The sequence below is a fragment of the Narcine bancroftii genome, chromosome 13 (assembly GCF_036971445.1).
Source record: "Narcine bancroftii isolate sNarBan1 chromosome 13, sNarBan1.hap1, whole genome shotgun sequence".
NCBI classification, from domain to species: domain Eukaryota; kingdom Metazoa; phylum Chordata; class Chondrichthyes; order Torpediniformes; family Narcinidae; genus Narcine; species Narcine bancroftii.
Genome location: NC_091481.1, coordinates 41,538,254 through 41,555,404, shown reverse-complemented (window position 1 = coordinate 41,555,404; position 17,151 = coordinate 41,538,254).

The window sequence follows — 17,151 nt, the reverse complement described above, 5'->3', positions numbered from 1 at the left end:
CTCCTCTTGCCAGAGTAATTATCAGGGACACATGCAGCTGGATGCACCTCTTGCTGGTGTAATTATCAGGGTCACTTGCAGCTGGATAAACCTCTTGCCGGTGTAATTATCAGGGACACGTGTCGCTGGATTCACCTCTTGCCAGTGTAATTATCAGGGTCACTTGCAGCTGGATGCATCTCTTGTCGGAGTAATTATCAGGGACACGTGCAGCTCGATGCACATCTTGCCAGAGGACTTATCAGGGATACGTGCAGCTGGATGCACCTCTTGCCAGTGTAATTATCATGGACACATACAGCTGGATATAACTCTTGCCAGTGTAATTATCAGCGATACTTGAAGTTGGATGCACCTCTTGCCAGAGTAATTATCAGGGACACATGCAGCTGGATGGACCTCTGGCTGATGTAATTATCAGGGCCACCTGCTGCTGGATGCAAATCTTGCCAGTGTAATTATCAGGGACACATGCAGCTGGATGCACCTCTTGCCGGTGTAATTATCAGGGTGGAGTAATTATCAGGGACACGTGTAGGTGGTTGCTCCTCTTGCCGGAGTAATTATCAGGGACACATGCAGCTGGATGCACCTCTTGCCGGAGTAAATATCAGGGACATGTGCAGCTGGATGCACCTCTTGCCACTGTAATTATCAGGGACACGCACAGCTGGATGCATCACTTGCCGGAATAATTATCAGGGACACATGCAGCTGGATGCACCTCTTACCGGAGTAATTCTCAGGGTCACTTGCAGCTGGATGTAACTCTTGCCGCTGTAATTATAAGGGTCACTTGCAGCTGGATGTAACTCTTGCCGCTGTAATTATAAGGTTCACTTGCAGCTGGATGCACCTCTGGCCAGTGTAATTATCAGGGTCACCTGCAGCTGGATGCACCTCTTACCATAGTAATGATCAGGGACACGTGCAGCTGGATGCACCTCTTGTCTTTTTAATTATCAGGGACACGTGGAGCTGGATGCACCTCTTGCCAGTGTAATTATCATGGACACATACAGCTGCATGCAACTCTTGCCAGTGTAATTATCAGCGATACTTGAAGTTGGATGCACCTCTTATCCAGAGTAATTATCAGGGTCACATGCAGCTGGATGCACCTCTTGGCAGTGTAATTATCAGGGACACATGCAGCTGGATGCACCTCTTGCCGGAGTACTTATCAGGGATACGTGCAGCTGGATGCACCTCTTGCCAGTGTAATTATCATGGACACATACAGCTGGATAAAACTCTTGCCAATGTAATTATCAGCAATACTTTAAGTTGGATGCACCTCTTGCCAGAGTAATTATCAGGGATACGTTCAGCTGGATGCAAATCTTGCCAGTGTAATTATGAGGGATACATGCAGCTGGATGCACCTCCGGCCGGTGTAATTATAATGTTCACTTGCAGCTGGATGCACCTCTTACCAGAGTAATTATCAGGGACACTTTCAGCTGGATGCACCTCTTGCCGGAGTCATTATCAGGGACACGTTCAGCTGGATGCAAATCTTGCCAGTGTAATTATCAAGGACACATGCAGCTGGATGCACCTCTGGCCGGTGTAATTATCAGGGTGGAGTAATTATCAGGGACAAGTGTAGGTGGATGCTCCTCTTGCCAGAGTAATTATCAGGGACATGTGCAGCTGGATGCACCTCTTGCCACTGTAATTATCAGGGACACGCACAGCTGGATGCATCACTTGCCGGAATAATTATCAGGGACACATGCAGCTGGATGCACCTCTTGCCGGAGTAATTCTCAGGGTCACTTGCAGCTGGATGTAACTCTTGCCGCTGTAATTATAAGGTTCACTTGCAGCTGGATGCACCTCTGGCCAGTGTAATTATCAGGGTCACCTGCAGCTGGATGCACCTCTTACCATAGTAATGATCAGGGACACGTGCAGCTGGATGCACCTCTTGCCAGTGTAATTATCAGGGACACATGCAGCTGGATGCACCTCTGGCCGGTGTAATTATAATGTTCACTTGCAGTTGGATGCACCTCTTACCAGAGTAATTATCAGGGAAACTTGCAGCTGGATGCATCTCTTGCCGGAGTCATTATCAGGGTGGAGTAATTATCAGGGACAAGTGTAGGTGGATGCTCCTCTTGCCAGAGTAATTATCAGGGACACATGCAGCTGGATGCACCTCTTGCTGGTGTAATTATCAGGGTCACTTGCAGCTGGATAAACCTCTTGCCGGTGTAATTATCAGGGACACGTGTCGCTGGATTCACCTCTTGCCAGTGTAATTATCAGGGTCACTTGCAGCTGGATGCATCTCTTGTCGGAGTAATTATCAGGGACACGTGCAGCTCGATGCACATCTTGCCAGAGGACTTATCAGGGATACGTGCAGCTGGATGCACCTCTTGCCAGTGTAATTATCATGGACACATACAGCTGGATATAACTCTTGCCAGTGTAATTATCAGCGATACTTGAAGTTGGATGCACCTCTTGCCAGAGTAATTATCAGGGACACATGCAGCTGGATGGACCTCTGGCTGATGTAATTATCAGGGCCACCTGCTGCTGGATGCAAATCTTGCCAGTGTAATTATCAGGGACACATGCAGCTGGATGCACCTCTTGCCGGTGTAATTATCAGGGTGGAGTAATTATCAGGGACACGTGTAGGTGGTTGCTCCTCTTGCCGGAGTAATTATCAGGGACACATGCAGCTGGATGCACCTCTTGCCGGAGTAAATATCAGGGACATGTGCAGCTGGATGCACCTCTTGCCACTGTAATTATCAGGGACACGCACAGCTGGATGCATCACTTGCCGGAATAATTATCAGGGACACATGCAGCTGGATGCACCTCTTACCGGAGTAATTCTCAGGGTCACTTGCAGCTGGATGTAACTCTTGCCGCTGTAATTATAAGGGTCACTTGCAGCTGGATGTAACTCTTGCCGCTGTAATTATAAGGTTCACTTGCAGCTGGATGCACCTCTGGCCAGTGTAATTATCAGGGTCACCTGCAGCTGGATGCACCTCTTACCATAGTAATGATCAGGGACACGTGCAGCTGGATGCACCTCTTGTCTTTTTAATTATCAGGGACACGTGGAGCTGGATGCACCTCTTGCCAGTGTAATTATCATGGACACATACAGCTGCATGCAACTCTTGCCAGTGTAATTATCAGCGATACTTGAAGTTGGATGCACCTCTTATCCAGAGTAATTATCAGGGTCACATGCAGCTGGATGCACCTCTGGCTGATGTAATTTTCAGGGTCACCTGCAGCTGGATGCACCTCTTGGCAGTGTAATTATCAGGGACACATGCAGCTGGATGCACCTCTGGCCGGTGTAATTATAATGTTCACTTGCAGCTGGATGCACCTCTTACCAGAGTAATTATCAGGTACACATGCAGCTGGATGCACCTCTTGTCTTTGTAATTATCAGGAAAACGTGCAGCTGGATGTAACTCTTGCCTCTGTAATTATCAGGGACACATGCAGCTGGATGCACCTCTTGCCAGTGTAATTATCAGGGACACATGCAGCTAGATGCACATCTTGCCGGAGTAATTATCAGGGACACTTGCAGCTGGATGCACCTCTTGCTGGAGTCATTATCAGGGACACGTTCAGCTGGATGCAAATCTTGCCAGTGTAATTATCTTGGACACATACAGCTGGATATAACTCTTGCCAGTGTAATTATCAGCGATACTTGAAGTTGGATGCACCTCTTGCCAGAGTAATTATCAGGGACACATGCAGCTGGATGGACCTCTGGCTGATGTAATTATCAGGGTCACCTGCTGCTGGATGCACCTCTTGCCGGTGTAATTATCAGGGTGGAGTAATTATCAGGGACACGTGTAGCTGGTTGCTCCTCTTGCCGGAGTAATTATCAGGGACACATGCAGCTGGATGCACCACTTGCCGGAGTAATTATCAGGGACATGTGCAGCTGGATGCACCTCTTGCCACTGTAATTATCAGGGACACGCACAGCTGGATGCATCACTTGCCGGAATAATTATCAGGGACACATGCAGCTGGATGCACCTCTTACCGGAGTAATTCTCAGGGTCACTTGCAGCTGGATGTAACTCTTGCCGCTGTAATTATAAGGGTCACTTGCAGCTGGATGTAACTCTTGCCGCTGTAATTATAAGGTTCACTTGCAGCTGGATGCACCTCTGGCCAGTGTAATTATCAGGGTGACCTGCAGCTGGATGCACCTCTTACCATAGTAATGATCAGGGACACGTGCAGTTGGATGCACCTCTTGCCAGAGTAATTATCAGGGACACGTGCAGATGGATGCACCTCTTGTCTTTTCAATTATCGGGGACACGTGGAGCTGGATGCAACTCTTGCCAGTGTAATTATCAGCGATACTTGAAGTTGGATGCACCTCTTATCCAGAGTAATTATCATGGACACATGCAGCTGGATGCACCTCTGGCTGATGTAATTATCAGGGTCACCTGCAGCTGGATGCACCTCCTGCCAGTGTAATTATCAGGGAGACATGCAGCTAGATGCACTTCTGGCCGGTGTAATTATAATGTTCACTTGCAGCTGGATGCACCTCTTACCAGAGTAATTATTAGGGACAAATGCAGCTGGATCCACCTCTTGTCTTTGAAATTATCAGGAAAACGTACAGCTGGAGGCACCTCTTGCCGGAATAATTATCAGGTACACATGCAGCTGGATGCACCTCTTGTCGTTGTAATTATCAGGAAAATGTGCAGCTGGATGTAACTCTTGCCGGAGTAATTATCAGGGTCGCTTGCATCTGGCTGTAACTCTTGCTGCTGTATTTATAAGGTCACATGCAGCTGGATGCACCTCTTGTCTTTGTAATTATCAGGGACACGTGCGGCTGGATGCACCTTTGGCCGCTGTAATTATCAGGGACACATGCAGCTGGATGCACCTCTTGCCGGAGTAATTATCAGGGTCACTTGCATCTGGCTGTAACTCTTGCTGCTGTATTTATAAGGTCACATGCAGCTGGATGCACCTCTTGTCTTTGTAATTATCAGGGACACGTGCGGCTGGATGCACCTTTGGCCGCTGTAATTAACAGGGACACATGCAGCTGGATGCACCTCTTGCCAGAGTAGTTATCAGGGTTACGTGCAGCTGGATGCACCTCTTGCCAGCGTAATTATCATGAACACATACAGCTGGATACAACTCTTGCCAATGTAATTATCAGCAATACTTGAAGTTGGATGCACCTCTTGCCAGAGTAATTATCAGGGACACATGCAGCTGGATGCACCTCTGCCTGGTGTAATTATCAGGATCACCTGCGGCTGGATGCACCTCTTGCCAGAGTAATTATCAGGGACCCGTGCAGCTGGATGCACCTCTTGCCGGAGTAATTATCAGGGACACGTGCAGCTGGATGCACCTCTTGCCGGAGTAATTATCAAGGATACGTTCAGCTGGATGCAAATCTTGACAGATTAATTATCAGGGACACATGCAGCTGGATGCACCTCTGGCCAGTGTAATTATCAGGGTCAATTGCAGCTGGATGTAATTATTGCCAGAGTAATTATCTGGGACACGTGTAGCTGGATGTTCCTCTTGCCGGAGTAATTATCAGGGACACGTGCAGCTGGATGCACCTCTTGCCAGAGTACTTATCAGGGATACGTGCAGCTGGATGCACCTCTTGCCAGTGTAATTATCATGGACACATACAGCTGGATACAACTCTTGCCAATATAATTATCAGCAATACTTGAAGTTGGATGCACCTCTTGCCAGAGTAATTATCAGGGACACATGCAGCTGGATGCACCTCTGGCTGATGTAATTATCAGGGTCACCTGCAGCTGGATGCAAATCTTGCCAGTGTAATTATCAGGGACACATGCAGCTGGATGCACCTCTGGCCGGTGTAATTATCAGGGTGGAGTAATTATCAGGGACACGTGTAGCTATTTGCTCCTCTTGCCGGAGTAATTATCAGGGACACATGCAGCTGGATGCACCTCTTGCCGGAGTAATTATCAGGGACATGTGCAGCTGGATGCACCTCTTGCCACTGTAATTATCAGGGACACGCACAGCTGGATGCATCTCTTGCCGGAATAATTATCAGGGACACATGCAGCTTGATGCACCTCTGGTCGGTGTAATTATAGGGTCACTTGCAGCTGGATGTAATTCTTGCCAGAGTAATTATCTGGGACACGAGTAGGTGGATGTTCCTCTTGCCGGAGTAATTATCAGGGACACGTGCAGCTGGATACACCTCTTGCCAGAGTACTTATCAGGGATACGTGCAGCTGGATGCACCTCTTGCCAGAGTAATTATCAGGGACACGTTCAGCTGGATGCAAATCCTGCCAGTGTAATTATCAGGGACACATGCAGCTGGATACACCTCTGGCCGGTGTAATTATAATGTTCACTTGCAGCTGGATGCACCTCTTACCAGAGTAATTATCAGGGACACATGCAGCTGGATGCACCTCTTGCCGGAGTCATTATCAGGGAAACGTTCAGCTGGATGCAAATCTTGCCAGTGTAATTATCAAGGACACATGCAGCTGGATGCAGCTCAGGCAGTGTAATTATCAGGGACACATGCAGCTGGATGCACCTCTGGCCGGTGTAATTATAATGTTCACGTGCAGCTGGATACACCTCTTGCCAGAGTACTTATCAGGGATACGTGCAGCTGGATGCACCTATTGCCAGTGTAATTATCATGGACACATACAGCTGGATATAACTCTTGCCAGTGTAATTATCAGCGATACTTGAAGTTGGATGCACCTCTTGCCAGAGTAATTATCAGGGACACATGCAGCTGGATGGACCTCTGGCTGATGTAATTATCAGGGTCACCTGCTGCTGGATGCAAATCTTGCCAGTGTAATTATCAGGGACACATGCAGCTGGATGCACCTCTTGCCGGTGTAATTATCAGGGTGGAGTAATTATCAGGGACATGTGTAGGTGGTTGCTCCTCTTGCCGGAGTAATTATCAGGGACACATGCAGCTGGATGCACCTCTTGCCGGAGTAAATATCAGGGACATGTGCAGCTGGATGCACCTCTTGCCACTGTAATTATCAGGGACACGCACAGCTGGATGCATCACTTGCCGGAATAATTATCAGGGACACATGCAGCTGGATTCACCTCTTACCGGAGTAATTCTCAGGGTCACTTGCAGCTGGATGTAACTCTTGCCGCTGTAATTATAAGGGTCACTTGCAGCTGGATGTAACTCTTGCCGCTGTAATTATAAGGTTCACTTGCAGCTGGATGCACCTCTGGCCAGTGTAATTATCGGGGTCACCTGCAGCTGGATGCACCTCTTACCATAGTAATGATCAGGGACACGTGCAGCTGGATGCACCTCTTGTCTTTTTAATTATCAGGGACACGTGGAGCTGGATGCACCTCTTGCCAGTGTAATTATCATGGACACATACAGCTGCATGCAACTCTTGCCAGTGTAATTATCAGCGATACTTGAAGTTGGATGCACCTCTTATCCAGAGTAATTATCAGGGTCACATGCAGCTGGATGCACCTCTGGCTGATGTAATTATCAGGGTCACCTGCAGCTGGATGCACCTCTTGCCAGTGTAATTATCAGGGACACATGCAGCTGGATGCACCTCTGGCCGGTGTAATTATAATGTTCACTTGCAGCTGGATGCACCTCTTACCAGAGTAATTATCAGGTACACATGCAGCTGGATGCACCTCTTGTCTTTGTAATTATCAGGAAAACGTGCAGCTGGATGTAACTCTTGCCTCTGTAATTATCAGGGACACATGCAGCTGGATGCACCTCTTGCCAGTGTAATTATCAGGGACACATGCAGCTAGATGCACATCTTGCCGGAGTAATTATCAGGGACACTTGCAGCTGGATGAACCTCTTGCTGGTGTCATTATCAGGGACACGTTCAGCTGGATGCAAATCTTGCCAGTGTAATTATCTTGGACACATACAGCTGGATATAACTCTTGCCAGTGTAATTATCAGCGATACTTGAAGTTGGATGCACCTCTTGCCAGAGTAATTATCAGGGACACATGCAGCTGGATGGACCTCTGGCTGATGTAATTATCAGGGTCACCTGCTGCTGGATGCAAATCTTGCCAGTGTAATTATCAGGGACACATGCAGCTGGATGCACCTCTTGCCGGTGTAATTATCAGGGTGGAGTAATTATCAGGGACACGTGTAGCTGGTTGCTCCTCTTGCCGGAGTAATTATCAGGGACACATGCAGCTGGATGCACCTCTTGCCGGAGTAATTATCAGGGACATGTGCAGCTGGATGCACCTCTTGCCACTGTAATTATCAGGGACACGCACAGCTGGATGCATCACTTGCCGGAATAATTATCAGGGACACATGCAGCTGGATGCACCTCTTACCGGAGTAATTCTCAGGGTCACTTGCAGCTGGATGTAACTCTTGCCGCTGTAATTATAAGGGTCACTTGCAGCTGGATGTAACTCTTGCCGCTGTAATTATAAGGTTCACTTGCAGCTGGATGCACCTCTGGCCAGTGTAATTATCAGGGTGACCTGCAGCTGGATGCACCTCTTACCATAGTAATGATCAGGGACACGTGCAGTTGGATGCACCTCTTGGCAGAGTAATTATCAGGGACACGTGCAGATGGATGCACCTCTTGTCTTTTCAATTATCGGGGACACGTGGAGCTGGATGCAACTCTTGCCAGTGTAATTATCAGCGATACTTGAAGTTGGATGCACCTCTTATCCAGAGTAATTATCATGGACACATGCAGCTGGATGCACCTCTGGCTGATGTAATTATCAGGGTCACCTGCAGCTGGATGCACCTCCTGCCAGTGTAATTATCAGGGAGACATGCAGCTAGATGCACTTCTGGCCGGTGTAATTATAATGTTCACTTGCAGCTGGATGCACCTCTTACCAGAGTAATTATTAGGGACAAATGCAGCTGGATCCACCTCTTGTCTTTGAAATTATCAGGAAAACGTACAGCTGGAGGCACCTCTTGCCGGAATAATTATCAGGTACACATGCAGCTGGATGCACCTCTTGTCGTTGTAATTATCAGGAAAATGTGCAGCTGGATGTAACTCTTGCCGGAGTAATTATCAGGGTCGCTTGCATCTGGCTGTAACTCTTGCTGCTGTATTTATAAGGTCACATGCAGCTGGATGCACCTCTTGTCTTTGTAATTATCAGGGACACGTGCGGCTGGATGCACCTTTGGCCGCTGTAATTATCAGGGACACATGCAGCTGGATGCACCTCTTGCCGGAGTAATTATCAGGGTCACTTGCATCTGGCTGTAACTCTTGCTGCTGTATTTATAAGGTCACATGCAGCTGGATGCACCTCTTGTCTTTGTAATTATCAGGGACACGTGCGGCTGGATGCACCTTTGGCCGCTGTAATTAACAGGGACACATGCAGCTGGATGCACCTCTTGCCAGAGTAGTTATCAGGGTTACGTGCAGCTGGATGCACCTCTTGCCAGCGTAATTATCATGAACACATACAGCTGGATACAACTCTTGCCAATGTAATTATCAGCAATACTTGAAGTTGGATGCACCTTTTGCCAGAGTAATTATCAGGGACACATGCAGCTGGATGCACCTCTGCCTGGTGTAATTATCAGGATCACCTGCGGCTGGATGCACCTCTTGCCAGAGTAATTATCAGGGACCCGTGCAGCTGGATGCACCTCTTGCCGGAGTAATTATCAGGGACACGTGCAGCTGGATGCACCTCTTGCCGGAGTAATTATCAAGGATACGTTCAGCTGGATGCAAATCTTGACAGATTAATTATCAGGGACACATGCAGCTGGATGCACCTCTGGCCAGTGTAATTATCAGGGTCAATTGCAGCTGGATGTAATTATTGCCAGAGTAATTATCTGGGACACGTGTAGCTGGATGTTCCTCTTGCCGGAGTAATTATCAGGGACACGTGCAGCTGGATGCACCTCTTGCCAGAGTACTTATCAGGGATACGTGCAGCTGGATGCACCTCTTGCCAGTGTAATTATCATGGACACATACAGCTGGATACAACTCTTGCCAATATAATTATCAGCAATACTTGAAGTTGGATGCACCTCTTGCCAGAGTAATTATCAGGGACACATGCAGCTGGATGCACCTCTGGCTGATGTAATTATCAGGGTCACCTGCAGCTGGATGCAAATCTTGCCAGTGTAATTATCAGGGACACATGCAGCTGGATGCACCTCTGGCCGGTGTAATTATCAGGGTGGAGTAATTATCAGGGACACGTGTAGCTATTTGCTCCTCTTGCCGGAGTAATTATCAGGGACACATGCAGCTGGATGCACCTCTTGCCGGAGTAATTATCAGGGACATGTGCAGCTGGATGCACCTCTTGCCACTGTAATTATCAGGGACACGCACAGCTGGATGCATCTCTTGCCGGAATAATTATCAGGGACACATGCAGCTTGATGCACCTCTGGTCGGTGTAATTATAGGGTCACTTGCAGCTGGATGTAATTCTTGCCAGAGTAATTATCTGGGACACGAGTAGGTGGATGTTCCTCTTGCCGGAGTAATTATCAGGGACACGTGCAGCTGGATACACCTCTTGCCAGAGTACTTATCAGGGATACGTGCAGCTGGATGCACCTCTTGCCAGAGTAATTATCAGGGACACGTTCAGCTGGATGCAAATCCTGCCAGTGTAATTATCAGGGACACATGCAGCTGGATACACCTCTGGCCGGTGTAATTATAATGTTCACTTGCAGCTGGATGCACCTCTTACCAGAGTAATTATCAGGGACACATGCAGCTGGATGCACCTCTTGCCGGAGTCATTATCAGGGAAACGTTCAGCTGGATGCAAATCTTGCCAGTGTAATTATCAAGGACACATGCAGCTGGATGCAGCTCAGGCAGTGTAATTATCAGGGACACATGCAGCTGGATGCACCTCTGGCCGGTGTAATTATAATGTTCACGTGCAGCTGGATACACCTCTTGCCAGAGTACTTATCAGGGATACGTGCAGCTGGATGCACCTATTGCCAGTGTAATTATCATGGACACATACAGCTGGATATAACTCTTGCCAGTGTAATTATCAGCGATACTTGAAGTTGGATGCACCTCTTGCCAGAGTAATTATCAGGGACACATGCAGCTGGATGGACCTCTGGCTGATGTAATTATCAGGGTCACCTGCTGCTGGATGCAAATCTTGCCAGTGTAATTATCAGGGACACATGCAGCTGGATGCACCTCTTGCCGGTGTAATTATCAGGGTGGAGTAATTATCAGGGACATGTGTAGGTGGTTGCTCCTCTTGCCGGAGTAATTATCAGGGACACATGCAGCTGGATGCACCTCTTGCCGGAGTAAATATCAGGGACATGTGCAGCTGGATGCACCTCTTGCCACTGTAATTATCAGGGACACGCACAGCTGGATGCATCACTTGCCGGAATAATTATCAGGGACACATGCAGCTGGATTCACCTCTTACCGGAGTAATTCTCAGGGTCACTTGCAGCTGGATGTAACTCTTGCCGCTGTAATTATAAGGGTCACTTGCAGCTGGATGTAACTCTTGCCGCTGTAATTATAAGGTTCACTTGCAGCTGGATGCACCTCTGGCCAGTGTAATTATCAGGGTCACCTGCAGCTGGATGCACCTCTTACCATAGTAATGATCAGGGACACGTGCAGCTGGATGCACCTCTTGTCTTTTTAATTATCAGGGACACGTGGAGCTGGATGCACCTCTTGCCAGTGTAATTATCATGGACACATACAGCTGCATGCAACTCTTGCCAGTGTAATTATCAGCGATACTTGAAGTTGGATGCACCTCTTATCCAGAGTAATTATCAGGGTCACATGCAGCTGGATGCACCTCTGGCTGATGTAATTATCAGGGTCACCTGCAGCTGGATGCACCTCTTGCCAGTGTAATTATCAGGGACACATGCAGCTGGATGCACCTCTGGCCGGTGTAATTATAATGTTCACTTGCAGCTGGATGCACCTCTTACCAGAGTAATTATCAGGTACACATGCAGCTGGATGCACCTCTTGTCTTTGTAATTATCAGGAAAACGTGCAGCTGGATGTAACTCTTGCCTCTGTAATTATCAGGGACACATGCAGCTGGATGCACCTCTTGCCAGTGTAATTATCAGGGACACATGCAGCTAGATGCACATCTTGCCGGAGTAATTATCAGGGACACTTGCAGCTGGATGAACCTCTTGCTGGTGTCATTATCAGGGACACGTTCAGCTGGATGCAAATCTTGCCAGTGTAATTATCTTGGACACATACAGCTGGATATAACTCTTGCCAGTGTAATTATCAGCGATACTTGAAGTTGGATGCACCTCTTGCCAGAGTAATTATCAGGGACACATGCAGCTGGATGGACCTCTGGCTGATGTAATTATCAGGGTCACCTGCTGCTGGATGCAAATCTTGCCAGTGTAATTATCAGGGACACATGCAGCTGGATGCACCTCTTGCCGGTGTAATTATCAGGGTGGAGTAATTATCAGGGACACGTGTAGCTGGTTGCTCCTCTTGCCGGAGTAATTATCAGGGACACATGCAGCTGGATGCACCTCTTGCCGGAGTAATTATCAGGGACATGTGCAGCTTGATGCACCTCTTGCCACTGTAATTATCAGGGACACGCAGAGCTGGATGCATCACTTGCCGGAATAATTATCAGGGACACATGCAGCTGGATGCACCTCTTACCGGAGTAATTCTCAGGGTCACTTGCAGCTGGATGTAACTCTTGCCGCTGTAATTATAAGGGTCACTTGCAGCTGGATGTAACTCTTGCCGCTGTAATTATAAGGTTCACTTGCAGCTGGATGCACCTCTGGCCAGTGTAATTATCAGGGTGACCTGCAGCTGGATGCACCTCTTACCATAGTAATGATCAGGGACACGTGCAGTTGGATCCACCTCTTGCCAGAGTAATTATCAGGGACACGTGCAGATGGATGCACCTCTTGTCTTTTTAATTATCGGGGACACGTGGAGCTGGATGCACCTCTTGCCAGTGTAATTATCATGGACACATACAGCTGCATGCAACTCTTGCCAGTGTAATTATCAGCGATACTTGAAGTTGGATGCACCTCTTATCCAGTAATTATCAGGGACACATGCAGCTGGATGCACCTCTGTCTGATGTAATTATCAGGGACACATGCAGCTGGATGCACCTCTTGCCAGTTTAATTATCAGGGACACATGCAGCTAGATGCACCTCTTGCCGGAGTAATTATCAGGGACACTTGCAGCTGGATGCACCTCTTGCTGGAGTCATTATCAGGGACACGTTCAGCTGGATGCAAATCTTGCCAGTGTAATTATCAAGGACACATGCAGCTGGATGCACCTCTGGCCGGTGTAATTATCAGGGTGGAGTAATTATCAGGGACAAGTGTAGGTGGATGCTCCTCTTGCCGGAGTAATTATCAGGGACACATGCAGCTGGATGCACCTGTTGCTGGTGTAATTATCAGGGTCACTTGCATCTGGATAAACCTCTTGCCAGTGTTATTATCAGGGACATGTGTAGCTGGATTCACCTCTTGCCAGTTTAATTATCAGGGTCACTTGCAGCTGGATGCACCTCTTGCGGGAGTAATTATCAGGGACACGTGCAGCTGGATACACCTCTTGCCAGAGTACTTATCAGGGATACGTGCAGCTGGATGCACCTCTTGCCAGTGTAATTATCATGGACACATACAGCCGGATACAACTCTTGCTAGTGTAATTTTCAGCGATACTTGAAGTTGGATGCACCTCTTGCCAGAGTAATTATCAGGGACACATGCAGCTGGATGCACCTCTGGCTGATGTAATTATCAGGGTCACCTGCAGCTGGATGCAAATCTTGCCAGTGTAATTATAAGGGACACATGCAGCTGGATGCACCTCTTGCCGGTGTAATTATCAGGGTGGAGTAATGATCAGGGACACGTGTAGCTGGTTGCTCCTCTTGCCGGAGTAATTATCAGGGACACATGCAGCTGGATGTACCTCTTGCCGGAGTAATTATGAGGGACATGTGCAGCTGGATGCACCTCCTGCCACTGTAATTATCAGGGACACGCACAACTGCTTGCATTACTTGCCGGAATAATTATCAGGGACACATGCAGCTGGATGCAGCTCCTGCCGGAGTAATTCTCAGGGTCACTTGCAGCTGGATGTAACTCTTGACGCTGTAATTATAAGGTTCACTTGCAGCTGGATGCACCTCTGGCCAGTGTAATTATCAGGGTCACCTGCAGCTGGATGCACCTCTTACCATAGTAATGATCAGGGACACGTGCAGTTGGATGCACCTCTTGCCAGAGTAATTATCAGGGACACGTGCAGATGGATGCACCTCTTGTCTTTTCAATTATCGGGGACACGTGGAGCTGGATGCAACTCTTGCCAGTGTAATTATCATGGACACATACAGCTGCATGCAACTCTTGCCAGTGTAATTATCAGCGATACTTGAAGTTGGATGCACCTCTTATCCAGAGTAATTATCAGGGACACATGCAGCTGGATGCACCTCTGGCTGATGTAATTATCAGGGTCACCTGCAGCTGGATGCACCTCTTGCCAGTGTAATTATCAGGGACACATGCAGCTAGATGCACTTCTGGCCGGTGTAATTATAATGTTCACTTGCAGCTGGATGCACCTCTTACCAGAGTAATTATTAGGGACAAATGCAGCTGGATCCACCTCTTGTCTTTGAAATTATCAGGAAAACGTATAGCTGGAGGCACCTCTTGCCGGAATAATTATCAGGTACACATGCAGCTGGATGCACCTCTTGTCGTTGTAATTATCAGGAAAACGTGCAGCTGGATGTAACTCTTGCCGGAGTAATTATCAGGGACACTTGCATCTGGCTGTAACTCTTGCTGCTGTATTTATAAGGTCACATGCAGCTGGATGCACCTCTTGTCTTTGTAATTATCAGGGACACGTGCGGCTGGATGCACCTTTGGCCGCTGTAATTATCAGGGACACATGCAGCTGGATGCACCTCTTGCCGGAGTAATTATCAGGGTCACTTGCATCTGGCTGTAACTCTTGCTGCTGTATTTATAAGGTCACATGCAGCTGGATGCACCTCTTGTCTTTGTAATTATCAGGGACACGTGCGGCTGGATGCACCTTTGGCCGCTGTAATTATCAGGGACACATGCAGCTGGATGCACCTCTTGCCAGAGTAGTTATCAGGGTTACGTGCAGCTGGATGCACCTCTTGCCAGCGTAATTATCATGAACACATACAGCTGGATACAACTCTTGCCAATGTAATTATCAGCAATACTTGAAGTTGGATGCACCTCTTGCCAGAGTAATTATCAGGGACACATGCAGCTGGATGCACCTCTGCCTGGTGTAATTATCAGGATCACCTGCGGCTGGATGCACCTCTTGCCAGAGTAATTATCAGGGACCCGTGCAGCTGGATGCACCTCTTGCCGGAGTAATTATCAGGGACACGTGCAGCTGGATGCACCTCTTGCCGGAGTAATTATCAGGGATACGTTCAGCTGGATGCAAATCTTGACAGATTAATTATCAGGGACACATGCAGCTGGATGCACCTCTGGCCAGTGTAATTATCAGGGTCAATTGCAGCTGGATGTAATTATTGCCAGAGTAATTATCTGGGACACGTGTAGCTGGATGTTCCTCTTGCCGGAGTAATTATCAGGGACACGTGCAGCTGGATGCACCTCTTGCCAGAGTACTTATCAGGGATACGTGCAGCTGGATGCACCTCTTGCCAGTGTAATTATCATGGACACATACAGCTGGATACAACTCTTGCCAATATAATTATCAGCAATACTTGAAGTTGGATGCACCTCTTGCCAGAGTAATTATCAGGGACACATGCAGCTGGATGCACCTCTGGCTGATGTAATTATCAGGGTCACCTGCAGCTGGATGCAAATCTTGCCAGTGTAATTATCAGGGACACATGCAGCTGGATGCACCTCTGGCCGGTGTAATTATCAGGGTGGAGTAATTATCAGGGACACGTGTAGCTATTTGCTCCTCTTGCCGGAGTAATTATCAGGGACACATGCAGCTGGATGCACCTCTTGCTGGAGTAATTATCAGGGACATGTGCAGCTGGATGCACCTCTTGCCACTGTAATTATCAGGGACACGCACAGCTGGATGCATCTCTTGCCGGAATAATTATCAGGGACACATGCAGCTTGATGCACCTCTGGTCGGTGTAATTATAGGGTCACTTGCAGCTGGATGTAATTCTTGCCAGAGTAATTATCTGGGACACGAGTAGGTGGATGTTCCTCTTGCCGGAGTAATTATCAGGGACACGTGCAGCTGGATACACCTCTTGCCAGAGTACTTATCAGGGATACGTGCAGCTGGATGCACCTCTTGCCGGAGTAATTATCAGGGACATGTGCAGCTGGATGCACCTCTTGCCACTGTAATTATCAGGGACACGCACAGCTGGATGCATCTCTTGCCGGAATAATTATCAGGGACACATGCAGCTTGATGCACCTCTGGTCGGTGTAATTATAGGGTCACTTGCAGCTGGATGTAATTCTTGCCAGAGTAATTATCTGGGACACGAGTAGGTGGATGTTCCTCTTGCCGGAGTAATTATCAGGGACACGTGCAGCTGGATACACCTCTTGCCAGAGTACTTATCAGGGATACGTGCAGCTGGATGCACCTCTTGCCAGAGTAATTATCAGGGACACGTTCAGCTGGATGCAAATCCTGCCAGTGTAATTATCAGGGACACATGCAGCTGGATGCACCTCTGGCCGGTGTAATTATAATGTTCACTTGCAGCTGGATGCACCTCTTACCAGAGTAATTATCAGGGACACATGCAGCTGGATGCACCTCTTGCCGGAGTCATTATCAGGGAAACGTTCAGCTGGATGCAAATCTTGCCAGTGTAATTATCAAGGACACATGCAGCTGGATGCAGCTCAGGCCGGTGTAATTATCAGGGACACATGCAGCTGGATGCACCTCTGGCCGGTGTAATTATAATGTTCACGTGCAGCTGGATACACCTCTTGCAAGAGTACTTATC